This window comes from Ursus arctos, unplaced genomic scaffold, assembly GCF_023065955.2.
Source record: "Ursus arctos isolate Adak ecotype North America unplaced genomic scaffold, UrsArc2.0 scaffold_3, whole genome shotgun sequence".
Lineage (NCBI taxonomy): Eukaryota > Metazoa > Chordata > Mammalia > Carnivora > Ursidae > Ursus > Ursus arctos.
The window spans coordinates 83,246,742-83,267,564 of NW_026622985.1; positions in this window are offsets into that span (position 1 = coordinate 83,246,742).

Below are 20,823 nucleotides of genomic sequence, written 5' to 3' on the forward strand. Positions count from 1 at the left end.
AGGAGTGGGGAGTGACCTCTCTACCTGGCAATTGCCAAGATCACACCTTATCCACTCCCCGCAACTGTTCTACTTCAATTCCCGCCAAGCCTAAGATGGCCTTTTATATCAACACATGATGACGATGATACATTTCATCCGCTTTGCCCATGGGGTTAGTATTATGTTGCTGCTGTAACGAATGACCACAGCCTTGGTGACTTAGAACAACACCGATTTATTATCTTATCGTTCTGGCATTCAGGCAGGAGCCCAAAACCATGCATATTATGAAACGATTACCACAGTAAGGTTAGTTAACCCCTTTGTCCCCTCACATAATTACTTGTGTGGGGATGTCTTTTTAAAAGATTTTATTTTTAAATCATCTCTACACCCCATGTGGGGCTTCATCTCACAACCCTGAGATCAAGAGTCACTCGTTCCACTGAGTAAGTCAGCCAGGTACCCCTAGTGATAACTTTTAAGATCTACTCTCTTAACAACTTTCAAGTATATAATAAAATACTATTAATTACAGTCACCATGCTGTACATTAAATCCTCAGAACTTAATCATCTTATAGCTGGAAGTTTGTACCCTTTGACCAACATCTCCCCATTTCCCTCACCGTCCAGCTCCTGACAACCACCATTCTACTCTGAAATTTCTTTGAGTTCAGCTTTTCTAGATTCCATATATCTAAAAAAAAAAAAAAAGTAAAAAGTGAGATTGTAAAGTAAGGTCATACAGTATTTGTCTTTCTCTGCCTGACTTAGTTCATTTAGCATAATAACCACAAGGTCCATTCATGTTGTCACAAAAGGTAGGGTTTCCTTTTTGTGGTTGAATAATATTATATACATATTCTCACATGTCCCTTTTTTATCCATTGATGGACACACATTGTTCCCATGTCTTGGCTATTGTGAATAATGCTGCAGTAAACATGCAGATATTGCTTCAACATAGTGATGTTATTTACTGTCCATCTATACCAGAAGCAGGGTGAATCATAAGGTAGCTCTATTTTTAAATTTTTAAGGAACCTCCATACCTCCAAACCTCCATGTTTTATTTTGTAACTGTACCAATTTACGTTCCCACCAACAGTGCACAAGGGTTCCCTTTTCTGCATTCTTTCCAACACTTGTTATCTCGTCTTTTTGATAATAGTCATTCTAACAGGTGTGAGGTAATATCTCATTATGGTTTTGAGTTGTGATTCCCTTATGATGAGTGATTTGAGCATCTTTTCATGTACCTGTTGACCATTTGTATGTCTTCTTTGGAGAAAATACCTATTTATGTTCTTTATTCATTCTAAAATCATACTGTTTGGGTTTTTTTGTTTTTTTGCTGTTGTATGAATTCCTTATATATTTTGAACATTAATCCCTTATCAGATAGATGGCTTGCAAATATTTTCTCCCATTCCATAGGCTGCCTTCTTATTTTGCTCATTGTTTCCTTTGCTGTGCAGAGCTTTTTAGTTTGATGTAGTCCCACTTGTTCATTTTCACTTTTGTTGTTTGTCTTTTTGGTGTCGTACCCAAAAAATTATTGCCAAGATCAATGTGAAGGAACTTTTGCCCTATGTTTTCTTCTAGAAAGTTTGCAGTTTCAGGTTTTACCTTTAAGTCTTTAATCCATTTCAAGTTAGTTTTGTGAGTGGTGTAAGATAGGGGTCCAATTTCATTCTTCTTCATTCTTCATTCTTCCCTGGTGTAATTTATTGAAGAGACTATCATTTCCCTTGTTGAATTTTCTTGACACCTTGCGAAATATTAGTTGATCGTATATGTATGGGTTAATTTCTGGATTCTTGTTTCTGTTCCACTGGTTTATGTGTCTGTTTTTATGCCACTATCATACTTTATTATTACTATATTTTTGTAATAAAGTTTGAAATCAGGAATGTAACGCTTCCAGCTTTGTTCTTTGTCAGCATTGCTTTGGCTGTTAGGGGACTTCTGCAGTTCCGTATGAACATTAGGATTGTTCTTTCTATGTCTGTGAGAAATGCCATGAGAATTTTGATAGGGATTGGTTTGAATCCATAGACGGCTTTGGACAGTATGGACGTTTTAACAAGACTAAACCTTTTAATCCATGAACGTGGGAATTTATGACTTTTTCAATTTCTTTCCTCAATGTCTCATAGTTTTCAGCATACAGATCTTTCACCTCCTTGGTTACATTTTTTCCTTAGTATTTTATTATTTTTGATGCTATTGTAAATGAGATTTTTAAAAAAGATTTATTTATTTTTGAGAGAGAATGAGGGAGCAGGGGATGAGCAGGAGTAGAGAGAGAGGGAGAGAGAATGCAAGCAGACTCCAGAGCCGGATGTGGGGCTCAATCTCACGACCCTGAGATCATGACCTGAGTCAAAACCCCGAGTTGGATGCTTAACCGACTGTGCCACCCAGGTGCCCTTGTAAACGGGATTTTTAAACCTCTTTTTTAGGGACTTCATTGTTAGTATGTTGAAATGCAACTGATTTTTGTGTGTTGATTTTGTATACTGCAACTTTACTGAATCTGTTAATTAGTTCTAATAGTTTTTGGGTGGAATCTTTAGTGTTTTCTATATATAAGATCATATCATCAGTTAGAGACAATTTTACTTCTTCTTTTCTAATTTGTATGTCTTTTACTTCTTTTTCTTGGCTAAGTGCCCTGGCTAGGACTTCCAGTACAAAGTTGAACAGGAGTGGTGAAAGGAGAAGTGTTCTTCTATATCCAGTTTCTTGAGAGTTTTTATCATGAAAGAATGTTGAATTTTGTCAAATGCTTTTTCTGTATCTATTGAGATGATCATATGATCAGATATTTCATTCTGTTAGTGTAGTATATCACATTTATTGATTTATGGATGTTGAAGTATCCTTTTTTTCTTGGTAAGTGTAGGTAACAGTTTGTCAGTTTTGTTTATTTTTTCAAAAACAAGCAATGCATTTCACTGATCTTTTCTCTGGACTTAGTTTGTCTTTTTTCCAGTTCCTTAAGGTGTAAAGTTAGGTTGTATATTTGAAATATTTCTTTTTTCGTACTGTAGAAGTTCAGCACAATAAACTACCTTCTTAGAATTGTTTTTGCTGCATCTCATAAATTTTGATGTTTTGTATCTCCATTTTCATTTGTTTCAAGATATGTTTTGGTTTCCATTTTGGTTTCTTCTTTGGCCCGTTGGTTGTTCAGGAGTTTTGTTTAGTTTCCACACATTTGTGCATTTTCCAGTTTTCCTCCTGTTTCTGATTTCTAGTTTCAAAACCATGGTGGTTTGAAAAGCTACTTGATGAGATTTCACCCTTCTTACATTTGCTAAGGCTTTTTTTGTGGCTCAACATATGATCTATCCTGGAGAATGTTTCCTACGCACTTGAGAAGAATGTGTATTCTGTTGCTCCTGGGTAGCATGTTCTGGATATGTCTGGTAGGTCCATTTGGTCTAAGGGGTACTTCAAGTCGAATGCTTCTTTATTGATTTTTCTGTCTGGATGATCTGCCCACTGTTGAAAGTGGGGTCCTGAAGTCCTCTACCGTTATTGTACCATTGTCTAGTTCTCCCTCCAGATCTGTTTATATTTACTTACTGTGTTTAGGTTCTCTGGTGTTGGGTGCATATATATTTATAATTGTGATATCCTCTTGATGAATTGACTCCTTTATTATTATATAATGACCTTCTTTGTCTCTTGTAACTGAATTTGACTTAAAGTCTATTTTAAGATCTAGACATCTTGTTGTTATTTATTGTTTATTTGGACCTCTGGTTCTACTGATTATACTCCTCTGTTCATTGCACAGTGCCAACGTTGGTTGGATTAGTTTTCTAAATCCTGAACTCAAAGAAGTGTCTTTCTTTACTAAATTCTTCTGCACATCTCCATTCTGCCTGGCTATTTACTAATTTACAAGATAATCACATTCCTAGAGGGGGAAAAGAAACTGAATACAGAGCAAAGGAATTCTTTGTTCTCAAAAGCTAAATCATAGGACAGGATACTTAAGTGGACTTTGAATCTAAAGGAAATCTTTTTTTTTTTTTTTTGTATAATGAGGGAAACTGTAATACAAATTTCCTTTTGCTTTAACAACCATGCTGACACTATGAGTCTTCTGCTTTTTATAGCTTGTACCACGTCCCCTTTCGTCCTTACTGAAATGAATAATGTAAATCTGATTCTACTCTTTCTAACTTCAGCAGTGCCTTTAAGTGAGTCCCGAGAAGCAGAAATGAGAGGTCCCGTGCACTCTTTGTTGCAATTGTATAACTCCTTTTCCATTCCCTGGAACTCATACTAACATATTGGCACCACGTTTGAATGAGCTGGAGGCATTCTCTCTCTCCATTGCAAACAGGAATGTGTGCATCCTTTCCTTTGATGTTGGCGAAGTTTTATTCTCTTTAGCAGTCATCCTAACGCAAGTAATCCCATTGACTATTAAAAAGAAAAAAGCCTAAAATTGTGCCAAATTCTAAATAGTCACTATGGGTAGATATGCTCCAGTTTTCAGACTAAACAACTTTGTTATTTAATTTGGTTATCAAGAGATAGTTTAGTTATCCAAAGCTGTTTCCTGAAAAAAATCTTGGCACTGTTTGCGTATGCGTCTGAAAACTACCCAGGGTACAAATGGAAAATCTTTCCACCTAGGCAAGAATATTAATCAAGCCTCTTAGTTTTCATAATAAAACCTCAGCTCTGCTCACCAAATGCCTATAGTGCATGAGTCTTCTTCTATCAGCAGCGTAGAAGATCTATGCTTTAGGTCTTAAATTACCTGCCATTCATTGTCTGTTAATTACCCGCCTGAGACAACTGATAATTGAAAAGAATTTTCTAAGATGAATAGCTAAAGATGCATTCCTCTAGCCTAAATTCTCTTCTAGTCTAAGTTTTATCTTCATGCCAACTCAAAGAGTAGCAAATAACACCTTTAGGATAGACTTCCTTAAGCTACCTCTGAGAAAACCTTAACAAGCATGTGACTTAATATCCTCCCCTTGACACTTATCAAGAATATATTTGAGAACTTCCCATATAAAAATGTCCCTGTATCTCAAATAAAATTGAAGATATTTAAATCCACCATATTAGTTGAATATCTGCATGACAGGTAAATTTACTTGAGAATTTAATGATAGGAAAAAAATTTTAAAGCTGATATATTTAATTTAATAGCTAATGAAGACTACCTCTGTCATTATATTTTTTACCTTGGCTTCCAGGGAACTCAGAACTATGTTTGGGGATTGAGTGAAGTAGTTTTGCTTAGCTTGAGATTTTTAGGACACAGCTATTACCCATCTATTGCTTGGCTCTTCTTCTTTTGCTGTCTTTTAGTGGTTTTTAGTATTTCAGTCTTTATTGTGAATAATTTCAAATCCATTGATAAAATCAAAGTAATAGGCAAATAAACTGTATATACTTTTTATATCACCATTCTTGGGATTTGATAGAGTTAGAGGTAGAGAGAGAATGAAAATGAATTGCTAGAGAGGAGAAGGCATAGAGAGAAACAGAACCAAGGCAACTTTCTGCCTAAGAGGAAGAGCTGGAGGACATACCCTCAGCTACAGAGCCCATTTTCTAAAATGGATTAGAATTTGCATTTTCTCTGGCTACTAAGCAGACAGATCTCCTACTGCTCTCTTGGACAAACAGTTAGTGACCTTTTCACAGAAAGAGAAAGCTACTGTGTTGGTGACTAATCTTAATTTAAGAAGAATAAAAAATGAAGTCTATCTCTACTTTTTTAACGGTGTATGTTTGTTGCTTGCTTGCTTGCTTGCTTGGGAAGGACTTTTTTTCTTTTCTCTTTTCCCCATTTCGCTCCATCGTCTATTCCTAGGCTTGCCATTTCCAAGCCCACTTGGGACCACGAGCACAAATTTGTACAGCAGAGACCTCGCCATCAGCTCACAGTCCCCTCAACTCCCTTCTGGGCCAGACTCGTCTCTCCAACTCGTATTCCCCGTTCAGAGTGAACCGGCGAGAGACAGGAAGAGTCTCTGATGTCCCTTCCGCCACCTCAGCTGCAGGGTTGGGCTGTTGCCAGTCAACAAACAGGATGTCAGGCTCAGCTGTTTCAGCAGAAGAGACTGATCCTTTTTAAATAAAATCTGTTGGGGTGAATAACATGACTCTCAGGTGATCTGACAGGGAAGGGTCGCGCAGGAGAGAAATATCAGGCCACAATCAGAGAGAAATATAGACGGTAGTTCTAGACCTCACCAAGTACAGAAAGAGATCTCAGGGACAGCTTTAGGGGAAAGGATTGTAATAAAATTAAAAAAAATTTTTTTAGCCAACTGATGTTATAGTGTAACTGTCGTCTTAATATTGTAGAATTGAAAAGATACCCATGGTAATCAAATTCAGGTTATATTAAGTGACAGTCTACGAACCGCCTTTAAGCTGAATGAAGAATTGTGTGGATATGTGCAACATTCATTTTCCTGGCAAAAGAACTGATATTTTCATCAAATTTCTAAAGGGGTCAACAATAAAAAAAAAAATAAAAAAAAAAAAGGTCCAGAACCTCTCGCTGATCTAATCCAATGCCCTCATTTTATAGGGCCCATCCAGTCATAACTAACTCAAGTCAATGGCTAAAGCAGAGCTGCCAGGTGAGGGATTAGGGAAGATCAATCACAGGAAAGGAACTTTTTTAATAAGATTTTTTCTAAGTCCTATAGCTTTCAAGGCTGAACACCATGAAAGGACAAGAAAGGGCTAGACCATCTAGAACACTAAATACACAGTTTTTCTGACCAAAATATTTCAGCATGATATTTTTCATGATCATTTTCTGTGTTTCTACAGAGGTACCGAATCATTTAAAGTAGCAAAACCTGCAAGCGGGAGATGTTGCTGTCAGCCAGCCTGAGTTCTTTGGAATCTTCCTCTCACCAAGAACACAGGAATGACTCAGCTCGCTGGCCAATCAGCTCCTTGTTTCACACAATGCCAATAAACATCACTTCCTCTTTTTCTCAGCCATTTACTTCCACGTCCCTAGATCTTGTCATCATCTGGAAGTCTTTTTCTGAAAGTTTTCATTTAAGGTTCTCCTCCTGATGACTATTTCATTCACTCATTATCCCCTCTGTACCTGTTAGTTTGCACTTGGACACCTCTACTTCCCAGCCCCACCTCCTATTTCCCCCATACCCCGCCGCTCCATTCCTCTGTCTTCCTTGCTTTATCTTCCTCTGGTCTCCTTGGCTGTCCGATCCTACCACCTGGCTGAGGAGCATTCATTGACTGATCTAACTGTCCACATTCTCTGCTTCTGTATCAGTCTGGGTTCTCCAGAGAAACAGAACTAATGGGAAATATCTGCGTATCTACATATCTATCTATATCTACGTGTATATACATATACACATATATCTCTATATAATAAGGGAGATACATACATATCTCCTATTCTCTATTCTGTAATCCATCTCTATATAAAATTATGTATATAATCTAACAAGTAACATATAAAAATATATAAATATGATATTTAGATAGATATAAATTTATAGAATTCTTTTTTTTTAAAGATTTTATTTATTTATTTGACAGAGAGAGACAGCCAGCGAGAGAGGGAACACAAGCAGGGGGAGTGGGAGAGGAAGAAGTAGGCTTCCAGCGGAGAAGCCTGATGCGGGGCTTGATCCCAGAACACCGGGATCACGCCCTGAGCCAAAGGCAGACGCTTAACGACTGAGCCACCCAGGCATCCCTGAATTTATAGACTTCTATATCACATATATAATTCTCTCTCTCTATGTAATGTATTTACATAGATACACATACATATACATACATATGTGTGTGTGTATATATACATATATATTTGCTTAAGGAATTCACTCTTGCACTTACAGAAGCTGGAAAGTCTAAGATCTGTAGTCCCAAGCTGGAGACCCAGGAAAGGCAATGGTATAACTTATAGTCTGAGTCCAAGTCTGAAGGCAGAGAAGACTGATGTCCCAGTTTGAAGGCAAGGAGAGAGAAAATTCATTCTTAGCCTTTTATCTACTTAGGCCTTTAACAAACTGGGTGAGGTCCACCCACATAGGTTTCTTTTTTTTTTTTTTTAAGTACTTTTAGCAGTTTTATTGAGGTATAGTTGATAGACAAGAAACTACACATATTTAAAGTATACAATTTGAAAACCTTAAAACTTTTATATATACATACCCTTGAAACTATCACCACAGTCAAGATAATGGTCAAGATAATCAGTCCACAGGCAATTACTGATTGGCTTTTTGTCCCTATAAATTCTTTTGGATTTTCTAGAATTTTTAATCAATTAAGGCATACGGCATATACCCTTTTTCATGACTTTTTTCAGTCATCACACTTTTGAGATTCATCGATATTGCATGTATCGATAGTTCATTCCTTCGCTGTGTCGTATTCCATTGTCTAGCTATACTACAGTGTGTTTACTCATTTACCTGTTGTTGAACATTTGTGTTGTTTCCAGTTTAGGGCTGTTACAAATAAATCTGCAATGCAGATTTATCTTTATATAGACATATGTATTCATTTTTCTTTTTTTAAAAAATACTTTATTTATTTATTTGACAGAGAGATAGAGAAAGAGCACAAGTAGGCAGAGTAGCAGGCAGAGGGAGAGGGAGAAGCAGGCTCTTTGCTGAGCAGGGATCCCGGTGCGGGGATCGATCCCAAGACCCTGGGATCATGACCTGAGCCAAAGGCAGCTGCTTAACCGACTGAGCCACCCAGGTGTCCCCACTTTTCTTTAAATTTTAGCCATTCCAATGGGTGGGCAGTGGCATCTCATTATAGTTTTAATTTGTATCTCTCTAATGACAAAGGTTGTTGAACATTTTTTCATGTCATTGTCATCTATTTATCTGCCTTGGTAAAGCAACTTCTCAAATCTTTTGCCCATTTTTTAATATAATTGTTTCTTTTCTTATTGTTGAACTTTGAGAATTCTTTATATATTTTGGATCTAAGTTCTTTACCAGATATGTAATTTTCAAATATTTTCTCCCAGTCTGTGATTTTTCATTCTCTTAATGAAGTTCTTAATTTTAATGACGTTCTCTCTTTCAAAGTTCTTAATTTTGATGAAATCCCATGTATCCATCTTTTTTCTTTTATGGTTTGTGTTTTTGGTATCATATCTACGAAATCTTTGTCTAAGGCCACCGATATTTTCTTCTAGAGTTTTAGCTTTAGAAGGTACAGCTTGATCTAAAATACATCCTGAGTTTATTTATTTTTTTAAACTTTTTTAAAAAAAGATTTTATTTATTTATTTGACAGAGAGAGACAGCAGCGAGAGAGGGAGCACAAGCAGGGGGAGTGGGAGAGGAAGAAGCAGGCTCCCAGCAGCAGAGCCTGATGTGGGGCTCAATCCCAGGGATCACGCCCTGAGCCGAAGGCAGACGCTTAACGACTGAGCCACCCAGGCGCCCCATGAGTTTATATTTTATCTGGTATAAGATATAGATCAAAGGATTATTTTTGCATGTAGTTGTTCAACCGTCACAAAATCATTTGTTGAAGACTAGGTTAGGGGCACCTGGGTGGCTCAGTAGATTAAGTGTCTGCCTTCGGTTCAGGTCATGATCCCAGGGTTCTGGGATCGAGCCCAGCATTGGGCTCCTTGCTCAGTGGGGAGACTGCTTCTCCCTCTGCCTGCAGTTCCCCCTGCTTGTGCTCTCTCTCTCTCTGTCAAATAAATACATAAAATCTTAAAAAAAAAAAAAAAAAAGACTAGCTTTACTCCATTGGATTGCTTTTGTGCTTTTGTTGAAAATCAATTGACCATATATGTGTGCATCTATTTCTGTACTCTCTAATCTGTTTCATTGATCTATCTTTATGCCAATACCACACGGTCTTGATTACCATATCTTTATAAGTCTCAAAATCAGGTAGTGCTAAGGCCAAAATTAAACACATTCTCTCCTTTCAACCTGATCTTACTCTTGTCCTCTTTATTTCCATGAATGGTGGTACCATTCATCATGCCAGAAACCAGAGCATTATCTTGGGCTTCTCCTTCCTCCACTCCTACATTTCCTCAATTACCAGTATTTCCGCCACCCTTACCATGGCTACTCTGCGTCACTATCATTTTATTACGCATTGAGTCTCAATCTCTGTCTCTCCCTCTCTCTTTCAACTTTAAAGTTCATGAGGATAAATCATACCTGCCTTGTCACCATGGTATCCCAAGCCCCTTAGATGGGGATCAATAAACCTTAGTTGAATGAATAAATTAGTTAGCTTATTACCAGGAACTCTGTACAGACCAGTCTATTAATTGGTTTCCTCCCGTCATGGCCCATCCAATCCATTCTGCACAATGCAACCAGGATAATTTTATAAGCAAATCTGATAAAGTGCATTTCCCTTTAAAGGCATTAAAGTGTATTTCTATTGAAGGCAATGGCACCTCATTCCCCTCAAGATGATTTCCAAGTTCCTGAAATTGATTGCCACTGCCTTCTGCCCTGGCCCATGCTTTGTTCCCTAGACCCAAGTCTCTTCATGCCCATCCTCAACACCGTGTCACATTCTTTCTCTCACTCTTCCGTCTTAGCGCATGCTACTTAGTTTGTCTATTTGGAAAAATGTTTTCCTCCTCCCTTTCATCAGACTAATTCCTACTCATCCCTCATGCTTAAGTTGAGATGTCTTTTCTGAATCCACCATATCTGGGTTAGATATTTTTCATATGCTCTCAGAGCACCAGGTATTTCCACTTACCACAACGTATTAGAGTTATCTGTACCCATAGGAGGAGATGGGACTGTTCTGTTGATCATGTAACTCCAGCATCCACTGCAGTTCCTGGCACATAATGAGTGCTTAATATTTGTTATACGTTGTACACTCAGACCTATATGACTTAAGCTATGTGTATGGCGTTAAAAATAAGATGGATCATTTCTGATAGTTTCTAAAGCATTGCTCTATATGAACAGATTTAAAACTCTTTCAAATAATTTGACTTAACACCTTTAAGAAAGGGTTCATTTTAATATCTACATGGATAACTTTTAAAGGAATCTGAGTCTCAAGCAGCGCTTCTCAAACTTCAATGTGCATACAATTACTTGGAGAGCTTAAGAATTTCAGCGTCCTGGATCCTATTCCAAGAGTTTCTGATTCAATACCTCTTGGAATGGAACAAGGAATCTGTAATGTTAATAAGCACTGTCTTTTTTTTTTTTTTAGATTTTTATTTATTTATTTGACAGAGAGAGACAGCGAGAGAGGGAACACAAGCTAGGGGAGTGGGAGAGGGAGAAGCGGGCTTCCTGCCGAGCAGGGAGCCCGATGTGGGGCTCGATCCCAGGACCCTAGGATCATGACCTGAGCTAAAGGCAGACACTTAACAGCTGAACCACCCAGGCGCCCCAACTAAGCACTGTCTTAATTAAGGTAGTTTATCTGCTGTAACAAATAACCTCCAATCTTCAGCTGCTTAACACAAGAAAAGGTGCATTTCTTGCTTGTGTCCCAATCCAAATGGATTGGCTGCTCTCCATGCAGAGATTCCAAGACTCTGACTCCTTACATTTCATGGTTCTGTCATCTTCTAGGGACTTTGAGTCCTCTGGGTGGAAAAGCCGTCTCCAACCAGGAACTGAAGGGAGACGGAGAACATGGGGCTATGGAGGATCTGGGAGTTTTTAGTACAGTGCTCTAATAAGTCCAGGGCTCAACTCAATCAAGAGGTCATGCCTAACTGTAAATTGGGAAGGGGAATGTCGTCTCCTGGCACGTTCAGGTGCAAGAGGAAAGGTTTGGATATTGGCAAAACTTCCATTCCATCTCTAGAGCCCTTTGCAGGTGCGCTCATCTATGGGCAATACTTGGGGAAAAACCCTGGTATAATGTAAAACTCAGTTCATTTCTTGAAAATTCTAAACCTGATCATCCATAGCATAGTTTCTTATCCCCAGACTTGATTTTAAAATATCTTTTTTAAATTTCTCTTTAATCCCTGTTTTTTTTTTTAAGAATTCTTATTTATTTATTTGATGGAGAGAGAGACAGGCAGCGAGAGAGGGAACACAAGCAGGGGGAGTGGGAGAGGAAGAAGCAGGCTCATAGTGGAGGAGCCTGATGTGGGGCTCGATCCCAGAACGCCGGGATCACGCCCTGAGCCAAAGGCAGAGTCTTCACGTCTGAGCCACCCAGGCGCCCCTCTTTAATCCCTGTTTTGAAGTCAGACAATATATCAGATGGTTTGTGTCCGGGCTCTGTAGACTCACTGCCTCAGGGTAAAACGTTGTTTTCATAGTTTCCATCAATTCCTGGCTATTGCTTTCGCTTAAAGAGGCATTTCAGTGACTCCCCTTTCTAACAGCTTCTGCTGAAGTAGTTCCTTCTAAGTTTTAGGTCTTTTCTTTCTTTTTTTTTTTTTTAAAGATTTTATTTATTTATTTGACAGAGATAGAGACAGCCAGCGAGAGAGGGAACACAAGCAGGGGGAGTGGGAGAGGAAGAAGCAGGCTCATAGCGGAGGAGCCTGATGTGGGGCTCGATCCCATAACGCCAGGATCACGCCCTGAGCCGAAGGCAGACGCTTAACCGCTGTGCCACCCAGGTGCCCCAAGTTTTAGGTCTTTTCATCGATTCTTTGCATGGAGCAGGAACAAGAGGAGATTATGACCAGGTAAGGCGTTTCAGCCCTTTCAAAAAAACCTCTTAGTAATTAATTCTATTTCTAGATCTTTCTTCACTTGAGTGCCTTTACATCTTTGCATTTTATTTTTCTTTTATGTGAGAGCTCACTTCAAGTTATAACCGTTTGATCAATATTTTATTTTGCACATAAATGATTTTCCTTAGTAACTTTTTAACAACTTACAGGTTTCATAAACTGCCTTCTTAAGTAAACTACTTTCTAAGGAAGATTGCAGAAGAAAGTCATTTGTAAAGATTATACGTTGTAAAAGTCCTAATAAAAATTATTGTGTGCAAATATTTTTGCCCACAGAACTCACATTCGGAATAGTGTTTTAACACCAAAAATGGAAACCATTTAAAGGAGATTTTAAGCTTTTTGCAGGACTCAGAGACTGCAGAAATGATTTAGACGATTTGGGGAGGCAGGGTAGGAGAGAAAGCATTCCTTCAGCTTTAAACATGTGGTGTTCATTTTCACCCTCATTTTCTGCTTTGTAGAAAGAGAGCTACAGTTGAAGCCTAGGAGATAATTATTCTAAGATGCTGAGGAATCATTGAGGGGAAGAGGAGGAAAAATTGGAAATTCTCTGGTTGAGTTTCTCATCAACTCATAATGCTGTCATGGGTTTTCAAATCCCCTTTCTAATCTTGAGCAACTTGGACTCCATCACTCCCCAACTCCCTGCCTCAGTTTCCCCACCATATAGGCCAGAGAGTCCTGCACTGATCCATGAACTTGGACAGTCATAGGTCAGGGAAATTGTACCAAATCTGAAAACCACTTTGAATTCTGTTTTAAAAATAGTAAAAGAAAAGATTGATCAAAATATCGTTGGCAAGATGCAGCACCGTACCCATTTATTAAAGGAATCATTCTGTCTCGGACCTTTCTCAAATGGCCAGGGAGAAGGGTAGAGAAGAGGCTCAGCCTCCCTCCACACAAGCAAATGTTAGCTCTTCTAATGCAATCTAAAGTTCAAAGGATAAGCAAGTGGAACACATCTGGGACACAGTGGCAAAGGCTCTGTACACATTTCCAGGAATGAAATTCCCTTAAGCCCTTGAGAGGGCAAAGAGCCTGTGGGCTGTGTCCTTTCTCTCCATCACCATTCTAATCACTGCAGGTGAAAGTTTTAATAGTGTTCCAGGTTAATATTTCCCACACTCTTACTCTTTGGGCCTCTCTGGGACTGGGTGCCAAGGGCTTAGTGTTCCAATCCTGGCTGGGTAGAGTGGATTCTAGAGAGAGCTCACTTAGGATGGTGGAGATAGCCCTGATCTAGTAAATTCTACCCCCTCGTCCACCACTGAGATCCTGAGGTCTAGGATCCTAACTTCCTTCCACCTCCATTTTCTCACTGAGAACCTTAGATGATGCTGTCTGTACTACGGCTGTGAAAAAAGGATGGCAAGAGGATAAAAGACTTTGAGTATCTTAAAGGAAGACTTCATCTATGGCTTATATCCCAGGCCATACAGATCACTATGTTTATATTAGTTTTATATCAAATATAGAAAGGAGCTAATAATGCAATACCTCCTATGAACTTCAGGCTTAATTAACTGTTAAAATCAAGGTGTTGGCAGAACTTTCTGGAGGATCCAGAGGAGAATCTGTTTTCCTGCCTTTTCCAGCTTCTACAAGCAGCTGTGTTTCTCAGCTCAGGGCCCCTTTCTCCATCTTCAAGGTCAGCAAGGATGGCCAAAGTCCTTCTGATGATGCCATCGCTCTAATTCTCTGCCTCCATCGTGTGACTACTCTGAACCCACCCAGAAATCAACTGGTCTCTTTGCGTGTGTGTGTGTGTGTGTGTGTGTGTGTGTGTGTGTATTAAATTTTTTAAGAATTGTGATAAAATATGCATACCATAAAATTTACCACCTTAACTATTTTTAAACGTACAGTTCAGTAGTGTTAAGTATATTTACATTGTTGTGCCTTTTCTGATGTCAAAAAGGAAATTCAAGTCCCCCTAAAATATAACATAGATATTTAAAACAGACTTCTAATAATTCTTGGTTTACAAATAACATCAGTGCTGAAATTACAAATTATTGAGAGGTGAATGGCCACAGTATCCCCACATGTCAAAACCTGTGGGGTGTGCCCAAGAAAACTTATAACCTTAGGGGTGCCTGGGTGGCTCAGTCGTTAAGAGTCTGCCTTCAGCTCAGGGCGTGATCCCAGCGTTCTGGGATCGAGCCCCACATCAGGCTCCTCTGCTGGGAGCCTGCTTCTTCCTCTCCCACTCCCCCTGCTTGTGTTCCCTCTCTCGCTGGCTGTCTCTATCTCTGTCAAATAAATAAATAAAATCTTTAGAAAAAAAAAGAAAGAAAACTTATAACCTTAAATGTATTTATTAGAAAATAAGATTTTAAAAAGTGAACTAGTCGTTCATTGCAAAAGCCTTTGAAAAGTACACGAGAGTAAAAGGGAAATATTATAAAAATAAAAACAATTAATGAAACAGAATATAAATACAGTAGACTTGATCAATATAAACAAAAATGAATTATTTTAAAAGAGCAGCAAAATAAGCAGTTTGGCAGTTCTTACAAAGATAAATGAGAAAATGCAAAAATAATAAACCTTAGAAAAAAGAAAGCAAACAGACTAAAGGTCCAGCAGTGGTGTTCTTTTTTAACTCCACAAGATTATGTAAATTTTATACCATTATGTTTGAAAGTATAGATTAAATGGTTGATATTCCAGAAAAATATAAATCTCCATATTGACTTAAGGAGAAATAAGAGGTAGAAAACTGAATTATTCAGTAACTACAGAAGTAATTGAATAGGTAATCAAAGATCTAGCCTTGAAAGGCTCAGTCCCAGAAAATTTATAGGCAGGTACTATCAAACTTTCAAGAAACAGATAATTCTTTTTTTTTTTTTGAGATTTTATTTATTTATTCGACAGAGATAGAGACAGCCAGCGAGAGAGGGAACACAAGCAGGGGGAGTGGGAGAGGAAGAAGCAGGCTCATAGCGGAGGAGCCTGATGTGGGGCTCGATCCCATAACGCCGGGATCACGCCCTGAGCCGAAGGCAGACGTTTAACCGCTGTGCCACCCAGGCGCCCCAAGAAACAGATAATTCTTATATATATTATTCCAGGAATAGAAAAAGATGGAAAGCATCCCAACTTGTTATGTGGTCATAGATGGAATATATCCATGATAGAACCATAAATATATATATGTATATATAACCTTAAATACAAATAAATATCCTAACTAATGTATTATAAAATGATGACCTGTGAGTATGTAATCTCACAAACCCACACCATAGCCAAGTGTCATTTAATCCCATGAATTTAAGGATATCGCAATGCAGAAAATCTTTTTCAAGTAATTTTCTATATTAACAAATAGGGAAATCAACACCAATATATACTTTAAAAATCTGCTCAAATTCAATTCCTATTTCTGAGTAACATTACAAACCTTAAACTAACATAGGAAAGGAAGAAAACACTCTTAACCTGATAAATGATCTCTGCCATAAATTCAAAGCAAGCAGTACCACTTCCGGGTGGGGGAGGGGGAGAGGGAGGGAACATTAGGAATATTCTAGCTGATACCAGGATGGGTGTCTGCATCAGCTCCGCTCTTCTACATTGCACTGGAGCTTTGAGCCTGAAGACAAAGAAATAAGTCATAAATATTGGGGGAAAGTAAGGTAACCGCCTTTATTTGTCACAAATTACTGTTTAATTCGAATGTTCAAGGAAATTAAAACTACTAGGGTTGATAAGGAAGTTCAGAAATTTGACCAGATTTGAAATCAGCATTTAAAATCATACTACTGCCAGGGGCCGTCTGGGTGGCTCAGGCGGTTAAGCATCCAGCTCTTGATTTTGGCTCAGGTCATGATATCAGGGTCCTGGGGTCTAGCTCAGCATAGGGCTCCACACTCAGCATAGGGCTCCACGCTCAGCGGGGAGTCCACTTCTCTCCTTCTCCCTATCTCCCTCCCCTTGCTCATGCACGATCCCTCTCTCTCTCTCTAAAATAAATTAATTTAAAACAAACAAAAAGTATGACTGCCAAAGAGCTTTGTGAATTCCTTTGGTGGGATTGACTGTATATACACACACTTTTAATTTTTTTAATTCTTAGTTTTTTGGCTTCTTTTTTTTAATTGAGATATAATTGACATATAACACTGTATTAGTTTTAGGTGCACAACATAATGATTTGGTATATGCATATATTGCAAAATGATCAACACAATAAGTTAATCTCCATCACCACACATATTATAAATTTTTTTTCTTGTGAGGAGAACTTTTGAGATCTACTCTCTTAGCAGCTTCCAAACATACTATATAGTTGTATGTGTAGTCACCATGCTGTACATTACATCTCAACAACGTATGTGTCTTAAAACTGGAAGTTTGTACCTTTTGCCCACCCCTGCCCCACCCCACCTCTGACAACCACCAATCCATTCTGTTTCTATGAGTTCATTTTTTAAAAATGATTTTTAGAATTTCTTCTTTATTGAAATAAAGTTAACACACAATGTTACATTAGTTTCAGGTGTACAGTGTAGTGATTTGACAACTCTATACTTTACGCTATGCTCACAAGTGTAGCTACCCTCTGTCACCCTACAGCACTCTTACGGTATCACTGACTGTATTCCCTGTGCTCTACTTTCACCCCCATGATGTCTTCATTCCATAACTGGAAACCTATACCTCCCACTCCCCTTCACCTATTTTGCCTATCCCTACACCCCCTTCCCCTCTGTTTGAAAACAAACTATCGATTTGTTTTCTGTATCTATGGGTCTGTTTCTGCTTTTTATACACATACTTTTTAAAAAGTCACACAGTGCCAAGGGCTTTTTTTTTTTTTTAAAGATTTTATTTATTTGAGAGAGAGAGAGAGAGAGAGAGCACATAAGTGGGGGGAAGTACAGAGGGAGAAGCAGACTCCCCACTCAGCAGGGAACCTGACACGGGGCTCGATCCCAGGACCCTGAGATCATGACCTGAGCCGAAGTCAGAGGCTTCACCGACTGAGCCACCCAGATGCCCCACCAAGGGTTTTTTTAACAAAACACCACTGTCTTTCACTATCCCAAACCATCCCCCTCCCACACCGTGCCCTGGCCACCAGTTTCGCTTCCCTTCATGAAGGCAACCAGCATTACTGGTGTCTTGGATCTCCTTCTAGAAGTATTCTAGCTGTGTACAAACACAAACACACCTTTACATAAAGTTTGCATAATACTCTGGATCTTGCTTATGTCACTTCACCATATACCTTGGAGATTTTTTTCAGTGTCAGTATATATGGCACCAACTCATTCTTTTGGTGGCTGAATATTATTCCATTTTTGGAATACTACTGATTTAATGCTATTGTCCTTTAGGTCATTTTCAACCTTTTGCTGTTTTAAACAACATTGTCATAAATATCCTCGAGTGCATGCAAATACACAGTATTAATTATTTTAGGGGGAATGCCTGGGACATAAGGTATGTGCATTTTTAAGTTAATAGGTATTTCCCCTTCTTCCCAACATCATAACATGTTAAATCTGTTTTCAGTATAATGAATATATAAATACTGTTCACTGCTGAGCCAACTGATGTGCCATAATTACAATTATTTTCTTGTGTAAATTTTTGTTTTACCTGGAGTTAAAAATATACTCATTTTTTCATTTGCTTAATATTCTTTGAATAGATAGTTAAGCTTTCCTGTATAATCACAGAGAAATGTAAAATGCCACTGCACAGAATTTTCTTCATAGTCAAACTTGTCAGGAAGTGGATCCAATCTAATTTTTATTTCTTGGAAATATTCCTCCTGGAGCCTCCACTTCCTGCTCCAATCTGGACTCTGGTTTAACTTCTCCAGAAAAGAAATCTCTTATCTCTTGCTGAAGTGGGTGAGACTACCTGCCCTGGATTTGAGGTGGAGGTAGGGACATGTGTACTGCTAGCAAGCCTTTTCCTGTTTTACCCCTTTGCACCCCTTCCTTCCAAACAATCTGATGCTTTCCCAAGCTTTGCGAAGTCGTTCATCATTCTTCACCCCTTTTCTACCTTCACATAGTGTGAGTTGGGGTTACACATGACAAGGTGGAGTTTGTGCTTCTGTTTGTTGTTTTCATTATTGTTTGGGAGTGATTTTTAAGAGGAGAAAGGGGGTATATTATTCAGGGTCCCAAGAGGAAGCACATAGCATATTGGGCTTGGGATCATTTGAGGAATGTTCAATAAATGGACTATTTGCAAAGGTATGAGCTGGTTGGAGGGGATCCCGAGGGCATAGCAGATTGCCAGAGGCTGGAGCGGAGCTGTTACTCAACCCATGCCCCAGCCTGAGGGGGAAAAAACGGGAAGAGGTAACTGGAATCCAAAAGAGAGAATTAAGTGGAAAAAGCCATCCTGAGAGAGTAGCAGTGGCCTTTGGTTGAGGTGACCCTGTAAGGAGGCCACCAAAGGACCTCATCATCTTTCCTCCCTCTCATCTCCTGGGGGTAGAGGGAAGGTCCCCCATGGGTGGCCCTCAACCTGGACTCAGAGGGCAAGGGAGACCATGGATGGCTCCCTCCACACTTACCAAGCCCCTGGGGGCAGAAAGCAGTGTAGAAACAGGAGGAGGGTAGGTCTGGAAGGACAGACAGCAGATATCTGACACAGGCAGAAATGTCTTCTGCAACTATTTAAAAACTGTAAGTTTGGTCTCCTGGCTTTAAATGTTATCTCTATATTTGTCACCTAAATTGATGTTATTAAGGCCTAAATTTATATCTCAAGCCAGAATTCTTTAAAATCTAGACTTGTAGCTCCAACTGCCTACTTAACAGCTTCATTTGTGTGTCTAACTGACATCTCAAGCATAACACATTCAAAACAGAATTCCTGATTTCTACCGCCAAACGTGTGCCTCCCCAGCCTTTCCAGAATTAGCGAAGCACTGGCAGCCACCCAGTTGTTCAAGTCGAAAACCTGAGAGCCAGCATTTACTTTTCCTCTTTCTCTCACTCTTTACTTGCAGTGCTGCTAATTCTACTCTCAAAATGTATCTTGACTCCTGCCACGATTCTCAATCCCTGTTGCCATCACCCGAACCTGAGCCCCCATCATCTCTTGCTCCAATTAGTAATTTGAAATCACTTCCAATAATCAATCAGTCCATCAGCTTCTAACTGGTTTCTGTTTCAACTCTTGTTGTCCTGCAATTTGCTCTTCTCAGAGCAGCCAGAGCAATCTTAACTAGAACCTAGCCAGATGATACTCCCATGCTGAAAATGCTTTCATCCCTATGCTGAATGGAAATGCTCTCCAATAATTCAAGAGTAAATTCTTGAATAAAATTCTTGATACCAAGAATAAAATTTTAACTGCTCATCATGTTTCAAGTTCCCACAGTCTGTGGTCTGCCTCCCCAACTTCTTACATGAATTCAAATGCAGCCTTTCGTTTTGTGCTATTTTTTTATCCACCCATGGGAATAGCCCTCAAACAATGACTACTGGAAATTATGTATGAATACTGGAAAATTGCAGAGTATACCACCCCAAAATAGGACTGTAGGAGTTCAGGATATGGCACCCCAAAATATGCCATTTTAATATATTATTTTGAGCTGCAAACACTTGAGAAACAGCAAATGCAAGGAGAGATTTATCTGACCTCCCTTTATCTGCCTAAAGACACAGCCTCCAAAAGGAACTCAATTGTCATACATCTCCTCCCTAGGAGTTTCATCAACCAAGGAAGATTGACTCTTATCACAGGAGAGGAGACCAGAAGTCAACTCCACACCAGACATATTTTGTCATGAACTAACATACCTTCCATATATTCTTCTAATGATCCATTCATCTTCCTTAAAAATCATTGGCCCTCCCCTGACCCTATTACCAGCATATTTAAGCCTGAATTCTAAGCCATTTCAGAGAGTTACACATTTTTCCCTGAATATCTCTCATGCATGTATGAGGCAGACATCTTAATGAACTTCTGTTTGTTTTTCTCTTGTTAATCCGTCTTTTATTACAGAGGTCTTAGCTTAGAGCTCAGAATGGTACAGGGAAAATTATTTTTCTTCTTCAATACCCAGCTCCTTCCACCCTTGGCTTGGATGATGCACCTGTGTGTTCTGTAACATTTACCAGA